Consider the following 16,075-nt stretch of genomic DNA (forward strand, 5'->3'; position numbering starts at 1 on the left):
TATATTTTTTTAGTTTTTGGCTTTTGTTCTTTGGAGTCAAGGGTTTCCAAAGGGTAACACAGAAAATCATTGCATGACTTAGTCAAACCTATACATGTTTGCCAGTAAAGTTGAAACTGAAAAAGATCCTGAAAGGATAACAGGTACGTTTGGGTGGGGATTACAGAGAATTCCCATCTTAGAATCAAAAACGTGTTTTTTCGGGGAGCCTGGGTGGCTCAGACCTTCGGCTTAGGTCATGGCCACAGGGTCTTGAGATCAAGCCCCACATCAGGTTCCCTGCTCAGCGGGAAGCCTGCTTCTCCCTCTCCCACTCCCCCTGCTTGTGTTCCCCTTCTCGTTCTCTAGCTCTGTGTCAAACAAATAAATAAAATCTTTAAAAAAAATTTTCTTCTCTTAATGTCTTTTTCTATCGTAGGCTGTGAAGAAATACCAAGGGTCCAGCATCAAGATTAAGGGAGCCCCTGAGAAGTCCAAAAGCAATAGTGGAATCACAGTTTATAAGGAGAGAAACAGTACATTGAGAAGAATGTGCACAGAATCAAGGAGAAAACACAAGTGACCTACTTCAATATTCGCCTAAGGCCAGCCTTGAAAGTACACCTGTTTCACTAAAACTTGTAGAGCTAAGGAAAATACAGGACTCTTCACATTGCCCTCACACCACTTGCTCACACAGTCCCATCAGTGCCTTTAGGAGCTTCTGCTGTTGATGCCAGTATTTTCTTTCCCTCTCTCTTACCCTCTCTCTGTGTGTGCACTTTTTTGTGTGCATTATTTGCTATATACCAAACAATGTAAATAGGTATTTAGATTTCAGCTTTTTTTAGAGAGCACTTGCTCAGCACAAAGGAAAGGGAGAAGAAAGCTGTTATACATTTTCTGCCAAATGCTTTCCTGCTCAAAATTCGTATTCACCTTGAAAAAGACCTGCTTGCAAAAAATATAGAAATTTCCAGTGTTATGATTCACAAGGTCTGTGTCCGAATTGAAAAAGAACAGCCTAGAGCAGGAAGTATATGGAAATAAATTTTTTCTTGATATTTGCAGTGATTTTTTTATGACTTGCTCTGGGCATTTGGATAATTTTTGGAAAAAATGAACCATGGATGAAAATGTAATGAAAAGAAAATTAAATAAGTCAAGTGCCAAAAAAATAGCAAGCCCAACAGAGGTTGTTTGTAAAAATAAAACTGTAATATCCTGAATTTGATCATAACTTAGAATCTACACAATCCTCCTTCTTAGTGAGCTAGGACAAATTTAACTATAGGAAATCACTGGGAAAAAAAGAAATTATTCATTAAAGGAGTACTCAGGTTAATGTTTCTTCCTTATACTTGCTTTTCCCAAAATTCACCCATTTCTAAACTGACCTGAAGTAGTTTACAAGTTATTAACAGTAATAGCTACCATTGTTGAGTGATAATCCTTCTGCCTGACATGATGTAAAGGATTTTACTACATGTGAAATACTAGGATACATCTTCAAGCAACCTCCAATGCATATGTGTATCATCTGGGAGGAATAGCTTGTTCAACTATAGAAGAGCGTAAAACAGTTTGGGGAAGAGTTGTTCTAAAAAATAATTTTAAGAAATTTGAGAAATTGTTTTTATTTTAAGCAATGCTAATATTAACCACTTAATCAGATTTCTTTCCTTGATCAAAAATTTGGGCCAACTACAGGGTTTTAAGACTATAAAGAAAAGTATTATAATCTTTTTCTATAAAGCAGATACAGAATGCAGAATGATTTCCCTAATAAATATCAGCCTCCATTGTATTTTCTATGTTGTGCTCAAATGTTCCATACATTGTCATTTTATTTGAAAATGACATCAATGTAAAATAAACATATATAGGGGGCACCTGGGGGGCTCAGTAATTAAGCATCTGCCTTCCGCTCAGGTCATTATCCCAGGGTCTTGGGATGGAGCCCCTCATCGGACTCCCTGTTCAGCGGGAAGCCTGATTCTCCCTCTTCCACTTCCCCTTCTTGTGTTCCCTGTCTTCCTGTGTGTGAGTGTGTCTCTCTCTCAAATAAATAAAATATCTTTCAAAATATAAATAAATAGAGGCACCTGGGTGGCTCAGTGGGTTAAAGCCTCTGCCTTCAGCTCAGGTCATGATCCCAGGGTTCTGGGATCAAGCCCCGCATCAGCTCTCTGCTCGGCAGGGAGCCTGCTTCCTCCTCTCTCTCTGCCTGCCTCTCTGCCTACTTGTGATCTCTGTCTGTCAAATAAATAAATAAAATCTTAAAAAAAAAAAAAAAAGACTTCCTTTCTTAAAAAAAAAAAATAAATAAAAAATAAATAAATAAATAAATAAATAAATAAATAAATAAAATATCTATAGGATTTTGGAATTTGGTTGTTTGGACAGCTCTTTAAGTGTTCTGTGTTGGATATTTCATTAAATATACAGTTATGCACCTTCATACTGTATAAATAAATATATAATGCTATATGTCTAAATAATATTATATATATACATAAAATTTCCTTTAGAATATTAAATATATTATCCCATAGTCTATTAGCTTCCAGTGCTGCTGCTAAGTCAGAAGCCACACAATACTCAATTCTTTGTAGATGTGTCAATTTTTCCCTCTTTGGAGGTATATAGAAATAAATCTTTGTTCCTCACTGCTCCAAAATTTTGCCATGATCTGCAGTGGTGGAGATCTATTTTCATTTACTGTTCAGCATTTGATAAGGACATCCTTCAGTCATTGAAGTTTCCTTTTCTTTTTCCTTTTTTTTTTTTAATTGAAGTATAGTTGACACACAATGTTACATTAGTTTCAGGTATACAATATAGTGATTTGACAAGCAGAAATACTATATGATATGATAATTCCACTATTGGATATTTACCCAAAGAAAATAGAAATTTTCTTCAAAGATTTATGTGATAATTTCTTTTTCTCTGTTCTTATCTGTTCTTTTCTTATCAAACTCCCATTACTTGGATGCTGGAATTTATAGAATGTTCCTCTTAATCTCTTTTCTTATCTGAATACTCCTTTTAGACAATACTCTTTCTTTATTACACAGTCTTTTATACCTGTTGGGAAAGGCAATCCTGAGTATGCAGTCTTTCAACCTTCACTTGGTCATGTAAGAATGGGCACTGGGCCTGGAACACTTCCTTACTCAGAGATAAAAGGACCTTCTGAGCCTATGGTGGGCTTACTGCCTTGTATGGGAAAATATTTCCCTGTTTCAGACTTAATATGTATCCCTCCCTTCTGCTTAAGCACATATGGCCATGGCCCTCATAGATATCCCCAGTTTTCTGTATTTCTGTCTCTGTGAAGGAGAGGTTTAAGTACTTCTGCTGTAACACAAAGTGGGTTGTACATGGCTATGCCACCTGTATCACCTGCATAGTAGAAAAGCTGGCCCTGGGGCACTGGTGTTCTGTAAAGAGCTAAATCTTGTGTACTCCCTCTCAGTACCATTTGCGCCTAGTGTGCACGTCATCTGTTCTCAGCGAACTGGAATCCTGCACTGGTCTCCTTCCTGTATGGCACTTATCTGCCAATTAAGCTTGCCTAGACATTTTGGCCCCTCAGTGAATGATGAGACACAATCTTTTTTTAAATGATAGTAACTTAATTTTTGAAGTTTATTTTTTTCCCTTTGTACTTTGTTTCCTCTATTTACTGAATTCCAGATTGAAGAATTTTTTTCTGTTCATCGTTGATTGTTTACTTATATTCAAGAGGAGGGGATTCAGCTATTTCGAACATGTGGGTGTGGACGTCAACCATGGGTTTCACTAAAGAGTGACCTGGCTGGGCCATTTTCATTGGAAAACCCCTGTGTCAGGATCTTTACTGTTTTGTCTTTCAATGTAGTCAGATTCTGCAGACGCTTCAGTCTGCTGCCTGGAGCCAATGTTCTGAGAACTAAGGGAAGGAAGATGGCTGGGTAGGAGTGGTTGTCTCAGCCTTTTATATAAATATACATACATTTAGTGAAGGCCTCATACTCAACTATAACTGGTATATACCAGTTCAGAGATTCTCTGCTTTATTCTCTCCAGAAAATGCCCCTATTCTTTGTCAGGATTGAACTACAAGTGGCTTCTTACAGTAGGATAAAATGTTTGAGGAATTATATGCCTCATAATAGATTTTTAACCAATCTTTCCTCTGATAATGCCCTCTCTCTGACTCAATTCCAGAAATCCTGGGAAGAGTAACTGAAATTTGGGGGATTTTGCAGTTCAGATTGGGTTTCACCTCTTCTTGCTCGCTGCTGCTTCAAGATTCAGCTTTCTAGAGTCTGTTATACTAGTTTTTGGAAAAAAAAATTCTGTCTTATTCTCATTTTATCCTTCTGGATTTATACCTTTATGTCATGTTAGGGGGATTTTATGAGAGAGCTAAATTAATATGTATATTCAAACCACTACTACCTGAGATTTTATAGCTATCCATTTTGTGGTAAACATTTCAGAGTCAAACTACATATTCTATTCTATTTTTAATCCTTGAAGGGTGTCAAAATCATAATAATATTGACAATACATTTATTAACATCTGAAAGACAATTTTTGGTTCATCTTTGGTTGGATGTTACTAGAAAATATGTCCATTCTATGACTTACGTACTGTACTAGCAACACATGCACAACATACTAAACTATGTAGACGGAACTGCATAAATTAGGGTAGAATGATGACTCTATCTGAAAGTAGAGTAAGAATGCAGTAGGCATTGTACTAACGTGGATTCAGTTCAGAAAACAAAACCACTTGGAGGACTTGGAAAAGCAGAAAATATAACCTAGGAATTAAGGTTCAAAGAAATTTTAGAAGAACTAGAGGAGGAAAAGTTCAGGAATAGCAGCTGATAAGACAGGAAAGGAGACAATGAAGATCTCAGCTTGAAGCAAAAACGTAGGTAGTTCTTAAAGTCTTACAGAAAAACTGTTATAATTCTCAAGAAGATCTGAAAAGAACCCACTAATTCTTATTGTGCTGCAGTGAAGTGGGTGGTTCTCAAGTACATTCTGGAGATACTCTGTGAATGTGCAGCCACCTCCAGACTGTAACTATCTAGCATCATTCTCTTCTGCCTTGCACTAGTGCTCCATTGATTGGTTAACTTCAACTAAGGACCACAGAGGGAAAGAGATTCTTATCTGTGGACAAAGGGAAACTTAAAAAGCATGTTAGAAACTGAGTCAGCAACAGACAATCCATAATAGAATACAATACAAAAAATTGTATCTATTCAATTAGGTCCTATGGTTATGGATTTATTTGGAACGGTATTGGTGGGAATACACAAAGACAGGATACACCTAGAGGGCAGTGATAGACTAAGTAAAGCTGAGTGAAGGTGAGGTTATAAACATGTCCCTCATATATCAGATTCCACATAACACATAAAGTGTTCCTACTTTTAAATGTCAATTTTGATAGCATATCAAAACCAAACCGTACCAAATCAAACCAACAAAAACCAATTTCTTATATGCCGCTCAATAAAAGGCTGAACTCTAAAAAAAAAAAAAAAAAGAAAGAAAGAAAACAACTTCTTCTAGCAACATGAAATAAGCAGAAAGTCAAATTATTGTTCAGAAAGAAAAAACAGGGGGGGGGGCAGCCTTCTTACCTCTAAAATATGGCCTATCACTTACCACTAAGCCATGTTATCCACCTACTGACCAAAAACAATCTCATAGAATACCAATCTCAGACAAAGTTATTCTGAGTCCATAATAAAGTAGGACAGGGGCACCTGGGTGGCTCAGTGGGTTAAAGCCTCTACCTTTGGCTCAGGTCACAATCCCAGGGTCCTGGGATCGAGCCCCGCATCTGGCTCTCTGCTCGGTGGGGAGCCTGCTTCCTCCCCCCCCTTCTCTCTCTGTATGCCTCTCTGCCTATTTGTGATCTCAAATAAATAAATAAAATATTTTTAAAAAATAAAGTAGGACAAAACGAAGTCATTTTATTATTGTGCCTAAGCTCAGACAAAAAACAAGGTCATTGTGCCAACCACAAAATGCCAAATGAGTAACTAAAATGGTTAAATGAGCGACTTTTAGCTAAAATGAGTGACTATTCACTCTTTTTTATCAATCATAGCTCCATTCTCATGCTAGTCTCTTCCTCCTACAATAATAAAATATATTAAATTACCAATAAAATTGTCCCACTTTTCTTCCAGCATCTAATTTATAGGACACCCTTGACAATGGTGCCTCCTTAAACCCTTGTCCCAAACACCCAAAAAGCCCCCAAATTTCTATAAAAGATTCTAATATCACTTGAGACACCCCATGATTACCCATTCTGAAGGTTGATTTTATATGTCAACCTGACCAGGTACCCAGTTGTTTGGCCAAACACCACTCTACAAATGTTACTGTAGAGATATTTTTAAAAGATATTACTAATACTTACATCAGTAGACTTTGAACAAAACAGGTACCCTTTGTAATGTGTGTGAACTTTGTCTCATGGTGTTCTCTCTGTTGCAATGAGTAACAAACTCAATGTGTCTAATTATATAGCTGTGTTCCTAATGGTCTTGCACTGATGGGTGTTGAGACTGTCCTGTCTTGCTTGAGTTCTTTCATGTAACCAAAACAAAGGGAAGGATATCCTGCACCCCTATTTAAGAAGATAAACTGGGAAATTAGTATTTTTTTTCTTTTTAGTTTTTTTTTTTTTTTTTTTTTTTTTTTTTTTTTATTTATTATTATTTTTTTTTTTTATTTTTTATTTTTTATAAACATATATTTTTTATATACATATATTTTTATCCCCAGGTCTGTGAATCACCAGGTTTACACACTTCACAGCACTCACCAAATCACATACCCTCCCCAATGTCCATAATCCCACCCCCTTCTCCCCAACCCCCTCCCCCCGGCAACCCTCAGTTTGTTTTGTGAGATTAAGAGTCACTTATGGTTTGTCTCCCTCCCAATCCCATCTTGTTTCATTTATTCTTCTACCCACTTAAGCCTCCATGTTGCATCACCACTTCCTCATATCAGGGAGATCATATGATAGTTGTCTTTCTCTGCTTGACTTATTTCGCTAAGCATGATACGCTCTAGTTCCATCCATGTTGTTGCAAATGGCAAGATTTCATTTCTTTTGATGGCTGCATAGTATTCCATTGTGTATATATACCACATCTTCTTGATCCATTCATCTGTTGATGGACATCTAGGTTCTTTCCATAGTTTGGCTATTGTGGACATTGCTGCTATAAACATTCGGGTGCATGTGTCCCTTTGGATCACTACATTTGTATCTTTAGGGTAAATACCCAATAGTGCAATTGCTGGGTCATAGGGCAGTTCTATTTTCAACATTTTGAGGAACCTCCATGCTGTTTTCCAGAGTGGCTGCACCAGCTTGCATTCCCACCAACAGTGTAGGAGGGTTCCCCTTTCTCCGCATCCTCGCCAGCATCTGTCATTTCCTGACTTGTTGATTTTAGCCATTCTGACTGGTGTGAGGTGATATCTCATTGTGGTTTTGATTTGTATTTCCCTGATGCCAAGTGATATGGAGCACTTTTTCATGTGTCTGTTGGCCATCTGGATGTCTTCTTTGCAGAAATGTCTGTTCATGTCTTCTGCCCATTTCTTGATTGGATTATTTGTTCTTTGGGTGTTGAGTTTGCTAAGTTCTTTATAGATTCTGGACACTAGTCCTTTATCTGATATGTCGTTTGCAAATATCTTCTCCCATTCTGTCAGTTGTCTTTTGATTTTGTTAACTGTTTCCTTTGCTGTGCAAAAGCTTTTGATCTTGATGAAATCCCAGTAGTTCATTTTTTCCCTTGCTTCCCTTGCCTTTTGCGTTGTTCCTAGGAAGATGTTGCTGCGGCAGAGGTCGAAGAGGTTGCTGCCCGTGTTCTCCTCAAGGATTTTGATGGATTCCTTTCGTACATTGAGGTCCTTCATCCATTTTGAGTCTATTTTTGTGTGTGGTGTAAGGAAATGGTCCAATTTCATTTTTCTGCATGTGGCTGTCCAATTTTCCCAGCACCATTTATTGAAAAGGCTGTCTTTTTTCCATTGGACATTCTTTCCTGCTTTGTCGAAGATTAGTTGACCATAGAGTTGAGGGTCTATTTCTGGGCTCTCTATTCTGTTCCATTGATCTATGTGTCTGTTTTTGTGCCAGTACCATGCTGTCTTGATGATGACAGCTTTGTAATAGAGCTTGAAGTCCGGAATTGTGATGCCACCAACGTTGGCTTTCTTTTTCAATATCCCTTTGGCTATTCGAGGTCTTTTCTGGTTCCATATAAATTTTAGAATTATTTGTTCCATTTCTTTGAAAAAGATGGATGGTACTTTGATAGGAATTGCATTAAATGTGTAGATTGCTTTAGGTAGCATAGACATTTTCACAATATTTATTCTTCCAATCCAGGAGCATGGAACATTTTTCCATTTCTTTGTGTCTTCCTCAATTTCTTTCATGAGTACTTTATAGTTTTCTGAGTATAGATTCTGTGTCTCTTTGGTTAGGTTTATTCCTAGGTATCTTATGGTTTTGGATGCAATTGTAAATGGGATTGACTCCTTAATATCTCTTTCTTCTGTCTTGCTGTTGGTGTAGAGAAATGCAACTGATTTCTGTGCATTGATTTTATATCCTGACACTTTACTGAATTCCTGTATAAGTTCTAGCAGTTTTGGAGTGGAGTCTTTTGGGTTTTCCACATATAGTATCATATCATCTGCGAAGAGTGATAATTTGACTTCTTCTTTGCCGATTTGGATGCCTTTAATTTCCTTTTGTTGTCTGATTGCTGAGGCTAGGACCTCTAGTACGATGTTGAATAGCAGTGGTGATAATGGACATCCCTGCCGTGTTCCTGACCTTAGCGGAAAAGCTTTCAGTTTTTCTCCATTGAGAATGATATTTGCGGTGGGTTTTTCATAGATGGCTTTGATGATATTGAGGTATGTGCCCTCTATCCCTACACTTTGAAGAGTTTTGATCAGGAAGGGATGTTGTACTTTGTCAAATGCTTTTTCAGCATCTATTGAGAGTATCATATGGTTCTTGTTCTTACTTTTATTGATGTGTTGTATCACATTGACTGATTTGCGGATGTTGAACCAACCTTGCAGCCCTGGAATAAATCCCACTTGGTCGTGGTGAATAATCTTTTTAATGTACTGTTGAATCCGATTGGCTAGTATTTTGTTGAGTATTTTCGCATCTGTGTTCATCAAGGATATCGGTCTATAGCTCTCTTTTTTGGTGGGATCCTTGTCTGGTTTTGGGATCAAGGTGATGCTGGCCTCATAAAATGAGTTTGGAAGTTTTCCTTCCATTTCTATTTTTTGGAACAGTTTCAGGAGAATAGGAATTAGTTCTTCTTTAAATGTTTGGTAGAATTCCCCCGGGAAGCCGTCTGGCCCTGGGCTTTTGTTTGTTTGGAGATTTTTAATGACTGTTTCAATCTCCTTACTGGTTATGGGTCTGTTCAGGCTTTCTATTTCTTCATGGTTCAGTTGTGGTAGTTTATATGTTTCTAGGAATGCATCCATTTCTTCCAGATTGTCAAATTTATTGCCGTAGAGTTGCTCATAGTATGTTCTTATAATAGTTTGTATTTCCTTGGTGTTAGTTGTGATCTCTCCTCTTTCATTCATTATTTTATTTATTTGGGTCCTTTCTCTTTTCTTTTTGATAAGTCGGGCCAGGGGTTTATCAATTTTATTAATTCTTTCAAAGAACCAGCTCCTAGTTTCGTTGATTTGTTCTATTGTTTTTTTGGTTTCTATTTCATTGATTTCTGCTCTGATCTTTATGATTTCTCTTCTCCTGCTGGGCTTAGGGTTTCTTTCTTGTTCCTTCTCCAGCTCCTTTAGGTGTAGGGTTAGGTTGTGTACCTGAGACCTTTCTTGTTTCTTGAGAAAGGCTTGTACCGCTATATATTTTCCTCTCAGGACTGCCTTTGTTGTGTCCCACAGATTTTGAACCGTTGTATTTTCATTATCATTTGTTTCCATGATTTTTTTCAATTCTTCTTTAATTTCCCGGTTGACCCATTCATTCTTTAGAAGGATACTGTTTAGTCTCCATGTATTTGGGTTCTTTCCAAACTTCCTTTTGTGGTTGAGTTCTAGCTTTAGAGCATTGTGGTCTGAAAATATGCAGGGAATGATCCCAATCTTTTGATACCGGTTGAGTCCTGATTTAGGACCGAGGATGTGATCTATTCTGGAGAATGTACCATGTGCACTAGAGAAGAATGTGTATTCTGTTGCTTTGGGATGAAATATTCTGAATATATCTGTGATGTCCATCTGGTCCAGTGTGTCATTTAAGGCCTTTATTTCCTTGCTGATCTTTTGCTTGGATGACCTGTCCATTTCAGTGAGGGGAATATTAAAGTCCCCTACTATTATTGTATTGTTGTTTATGTGTTTCTTTGATTTTGTTATTAATTGGTTTATATAGTTGGCTGCTCCCACGTTGGGGGCATAGATATTTAAAATTGTTAAATCTTCTTGTTGGACAGACCCTTTGAGTATGATATAGTGTCCTTCCTCATCTCTTATTACAGTCTTTGGCTTAAAATCTAATTGATCTGATATAAGGATTGCCACTCCTGCTTTCTTCTGATGTCCATTAGCATGGTAAATTCTTTTCCACCCCCTCACTTTAAATCTGGAGGTGTCTTCGGGCTTAAAATGTGTTTCTTGGAGGCAACATATAGATGGGTTTTGTTTTTTTATCCATTCTGATACCCTGTGTCTTTTGACAGGGGCATTTAGCCCATTCACATTCAGGGTAACTATTGAGAGATATGAATTTAGTGCCATTGTATTGCCTGTAAGGTGACTGTTACTGTATATGGTCTCTGTTCCTTTCTGATCTACCACTTGTAGGCTCTCTCTTTGCTTAGAGGACCCCTTTCAATATTTCCTGTAGAGCTGGTTTGGTATTTGCAAATTCTTTCAGTTGTTGTTTGTCCTGGAAGCTTTTAATCTCTCCTTCTATTTTCAATGATAGCCTAGCTGGATATAGTATTCTTGGCTGCATGTTTTTCTCGTTTAGTGCTCTGAAAATATCATGCCAGCTCTTTCTGGCCTGCCAGGTCTCTGTGGATAAGTCAGCTGCCAATCTAATATTTTTACCATTGTATGTTACAGACTTCTTTTCCCGGGCTGCTTTCAGGATTTTCTCTTTGTCATTGAGACTTGTAAATTTTACTATTATGTGACGGGGTGTGGGCCTATTCTTATTTATTTTGAGGGGCATTCTCTGAACCTCCTGAATTTTGATGCTTGTTCCCTTTGCCATATTGGGGAAATTCTCCCCAATAATTCTCTCCAGTATACCTTCTGCTCCCCTCTCACTTTCTTCTTCTTCTGGAATCCCAATTATTCTAATGTTGTTTCGTCTTATGGTGTCACTTATTTCTCGAATTCTCCCCTCGTGGTCCAGTAGCTGTTTGTCCCTCTTTTGATCAGCTTCTTTATTCTCTGTCATTTGGTCTTCTATATCACTAATTCTTTCTTCTGCCTCATTTATCCTAGCAGTGAGAGCCTCCATTTTTGATTGCACCTCATTAATAGCTTTTTTGATTTCAACTTGGTTAGATTTTAGTTCTTTTATTTCTCCAGAAAGGGCTTTTATATCTCTCGAGAGGGTTTCTCTAATATCTTCCATGCCTTTTTCGAGCCCGGCTAGAACCTTGAGAATTGTCATTCTGAACTCTAGATCTGACATATTACCGATGTCTGTATTGATTAGGTCCCTAGCCTTCGGTACTGCCTCTTGTTCTTTTTTTTGTGGTGAATTTTTACGTCTTGTCATTTTGTCCAGATAAGAGTAAATGAAGGGGCAAGTAAAATACTAAAAGGGTGGCAACAACCCCAGGAAAATATGCTTTAGCCAAATTAGAAGAGATCCAAAATCGTGAGTGGGGAGAAAGGGGATAAAAAGAGGTTCAAAAAGGAAGAAAGAAAAAAGAAAAAAAAAAAAAAGAAAAGAATTTTTTTTTAAAAAAGAAAACACCTAAGAAAAATGTAAAAAAATATATATATATATTAGATAAACTAGTAAAAAATCGTTAAAAAAGAAAAAGGTAACAGTTAAAAAAAAAAAAAGTTTTACCCGAAGGCGAGAAAAAAAAAAAAAAAAAATGAAAAAGAAAAAATTAAATTAACTGCAAGACTAAAAAAAATCACAGGAAAAAAGCCATGAGTTCCGTGCTTGGCTTTCTCCTCCTCTGGAATTCTGCTGCTCTCCTTGGTATTGAAACCGCACTCCTTGGTAGGTGAGCTTGGTCTCGGCTGGATTTCTTGTTGATCTTCTGGGGGAGGGGCCTGTTGTAGTGATTTTCAAGTGTCTTTGCCCCAGGCGGAATTACACCGCCCTTACCCGGGGCCGGGGTGAGTAATCAGCTCGGGTTTGCTTTCAGGAGCTTTTGTTCCCTGAGCGCTTTCCGTAGAGTTCCAGAGGACGGGAATACAAATGGCGGCCTCCTGGTCTCCGGCCCGGAGGAGCCGAGAGCCCAGGGCCCCACTCCTCAGTGCGCCCTCAGAGAACAGCGCCCAGTTACTCCCGTCTGCCTGACCTCCGGCCGCGCTCCGAGCTCACCGAGCCTGCGACCGGTTCAAGGTAACACGGAGCTGCGAGCTTACTGTCGGCTCTGTCTCTGTAGCCGGCTTTCCCGTTCCAATACCCGCAAGCTCTGCGACACTCAGACACCCCCGATCCTTCTGTGACCCTGCGGGACCTGAGGCCACGCTGACCCCGCGTGGGCTTCGCTCCGGTTTAGCCTCTGGAGCGATGTCCCTCCGCGGAACAGACTTTTAAAAGTCCTGATTTTGTGCGCGGTTGCTCCGCCGCTTGCCGGGAGCCGGCCCCTCCCCCCGGGGTCTATCTTCCCGTCGCTTTGGATTCACTTCTCCGCCGGTCCTACCTTTCAGAAAGTGGTTGTTTTTCTGTTTCCAGAATTGCTGTTCTTCTTCTCTTCGATCTGCCGATGGATTTTCAGGTGTTTGCAATCTTTAGATAAGCTATCTAGCTGATCTCCGGCTAGCTGAAGCAGTCTCAGCTTGCTACTTCTCCGCCATCTTGACTCCTCCCCTTCTTTTTAGTTTTTAATTTACTCTTCTGTAAAAAGAGAATGCTGAATATTTAAAAACTATACACAGTTTGTATATTTTACACAATAATTAAAAGTCTTCAAACTTATTTAAAATATCAAATCAATTTAAATATACTTTTCTAAAGAAGGCTGTGTGTCAAATATTGGTTAATTTCACTTAACAAAATATGCATAAGCCTCTTCATCTTGTCAAGCCTAAAGAAAATATTGCCAAGTATATAAACGGTTAAAACACACACGCAATGTTAAAAGTACCTTCCATAAAATTATAGGTTTCTCTCCAAGATCTGCACTTCTTCCTCTCAAAACATCAGCAATATTACAGGAACAGCACAGCTTACGGAATTCTGCTTAATGTACTTCCTATATCTTAGACATCATTTTTCTTTCCTTTACTGGTACTTCCTGTACACAGAATTCGGGCAATTTGTAAATTTTCCACTTTTCCACAGCACATTTAAAGATATAATTTATGAGGATCTTGAGTGTTAAGGCTTGTGACAAAAATCAATCTTAATGGGAAACTGATGAGTTCATTTACAACCAGGAAACCATGAAGGAAACTCTGTGTTTCAAGAAATCCCATTTGATCATATGTTAGTGACTAGTCTGGTAATTAAATCACCCTTTATATAATTATCAGAAAAAAATAACAACATGCTTTTATATCTTCATGGCCCTCTGCCACTGTGCCTCCAGCTATGATCTTATCAGCCACTGCAAACAGATCAGGGTTAGATATAATCTACATGTGGATGGAAACATTCCAAGAAAAACCCAGGTGCTACAGGAAGTGATATACAGTAGGTGGTGATCTTTCCTCTGAGTCAGTTCTGGACCAATTACCCAGCATGGGGCAAGGGAACAGTGCCGTATGATGACCTGTCACAAAACTAAGTTCTCTGTGGTGCACAGTTTCTTATAGTTAAATGAAACATTTTTTAAAATGTCAATTTATTTTGTCTCCCAGACAAGTTTTTATGTAAAATATCTTGCATCTTGGCTTATTCTCTCCATATCTTATAAGAACTATTAAACCGTTATCAATTTAAGGAATTTTAGTTTGAGGCTACTAGTGTTCGCAAAGAATCATCAAGGATCATGTGACCCACGCCTTAATTTTATAATTAAAAAGATCATTTACACAAGTTGTAGAATTGAGATCTAGACTAGGTTTTCTGACATCTAATTCTGCTAATCTTGTTCTCACGTCTTCTCTTCTATCTCAACACCTAGTCCTGTGATCTTAATAACTTATTTGTTTTTCATTCTTAACAGATTTTTTACAGTCATGAATGAATAAGTTACACACTTAAATTCTTCAACATAGTAGCGCCTGGGTGGCTCAGTGGGTTAAGCCTCTGCCTTCGGCTCGGGTCATGATCTCAGGATCCTGGGATCAAGCCCCGCATCGGGCTCTCTGCTCAGCAGAGAACCTGCTTCCTCCTCTCTCCTCCTGCTTTCTCCTCTCTCTCTGCTTGCCTCTCTGCCTACTTGTGATCTCTCTCTAAAAAAAAAAAAAAAAAAAAAAAAAATTCTTCAACATAAAACACTGCTAGACTATTTTTTTCTTTCTTATCTTTTTGGTGAACTTTACATTCCAACAGTATGCCAATGATTTCCAAATATTTATTACTTTCATAGGGAACAAGAAAATTTTTTTCATGTACCCTTACTAAAGTTAATTGGTTAATTGGTTAATCCATTATTTACTGAATCATTAGAATCTTCTTTTAGGGAATATTTATAGGAAGTCAGTTCTGACATTGATATTTCTATTAAGGAACAATAATGATGTCTAGGAAGAGCTTAATAATTAAGCATGTGTTGGTTTTATATACAAAATTGTGATACTGTAATAAATACTAAGACAAGTTGAAAAATGATGCCACTGACTAGTTGACTGAGTAAAAAAAAAATGCATAAAATTCCACTTTATCATTTAAACCATGCAAAGATGCTATATTCAGCCAAGCTTAAAATCAATTCAGCCCTTATGTATAAAATTGTCAGGAAAGAAGACTGAAGTTATGGAATTTTTTATCATTAAAAAACGAAAACCCGGGGCGCCTGGGTGGCTCAGTGGGTTAAAGCCTCTGCCTTCGGCTCAGGTCATGATCCCAGGGTCCTGGGATCGAGCCCCGCATCAGGCTCTCTGCTTCGCAGAGAGCTTGCTTCCTGCCCTCTCTCTCTGCCTGCCTCTCTGCCTGCTTGTGATCTCTGTCTGTCAAATAAATAAATAAAATATTTAAAAAAAGAAAAAAAAAAAACGAAAACCCAGTGTTATCACTAACATGTAGGAAGTAAGTGAATAGTGGAATGACTAACTAAAGCCATTTTCATCTACCCAAACATGAAACCATATGATATACCCATATACCTGATCCACTAAGGCAAATATTCAAAGATTAAAACACAGTCCTTGTTCTCCCATATGAAGATGACATACAGTTAATAACACTATCAGAAGTTTCATGACAGTAATATGTTTCATACTGCCTACTATGCTGACTTCAGACTCAGGACCAGACAGAGATGCAACAACTACACATAAACTCTTTAAGCAGCCCATTCAATTGTCTAAGAGCCAATCCCTATAATAAATTTTGTATTCTGTATCTTTCCTATTGGCTGCTCTGAAAGAATGCTGATGAATACAAGATGAATCTTAAAGTGACTGGAAGTTCTTAAAAGACATTAAATGCTGAAGAAAAACAATGAAGAAGATGAGTAATTGTTAAAGACCATTCTAACCGTTCAGGGGACGAGGGACTGTATAGGCACAAGACAAAATCAAAAGAAGACAAGTAAGGTAGGTTTACCTATAATCCATTATAAAGGTACAAGAGTCTGGGAAGAAGTGCAAATAAAGTCATGGCAGAAAGGGGAAGACAGATTAAGAAGATATTCAGGAAATGAAGTCAAAAGTGGTAATTGGGTATGATGAG

Source organism: Mustela lutreola, chromosome 4 (genome assembly GCF_030435805.1).
Source record: "Mustela lutreola isolate mMusLut2 chromosome 4, mMusLut2.pri, whole genome shotgun sequence".
In the NCBI taxonomy this organism is placed as follows: Eukaryota; Metazoa; Chordata; class Mammalia; order Carnivora; family Mustelidae; genus Mustela; species Mustela lutreola.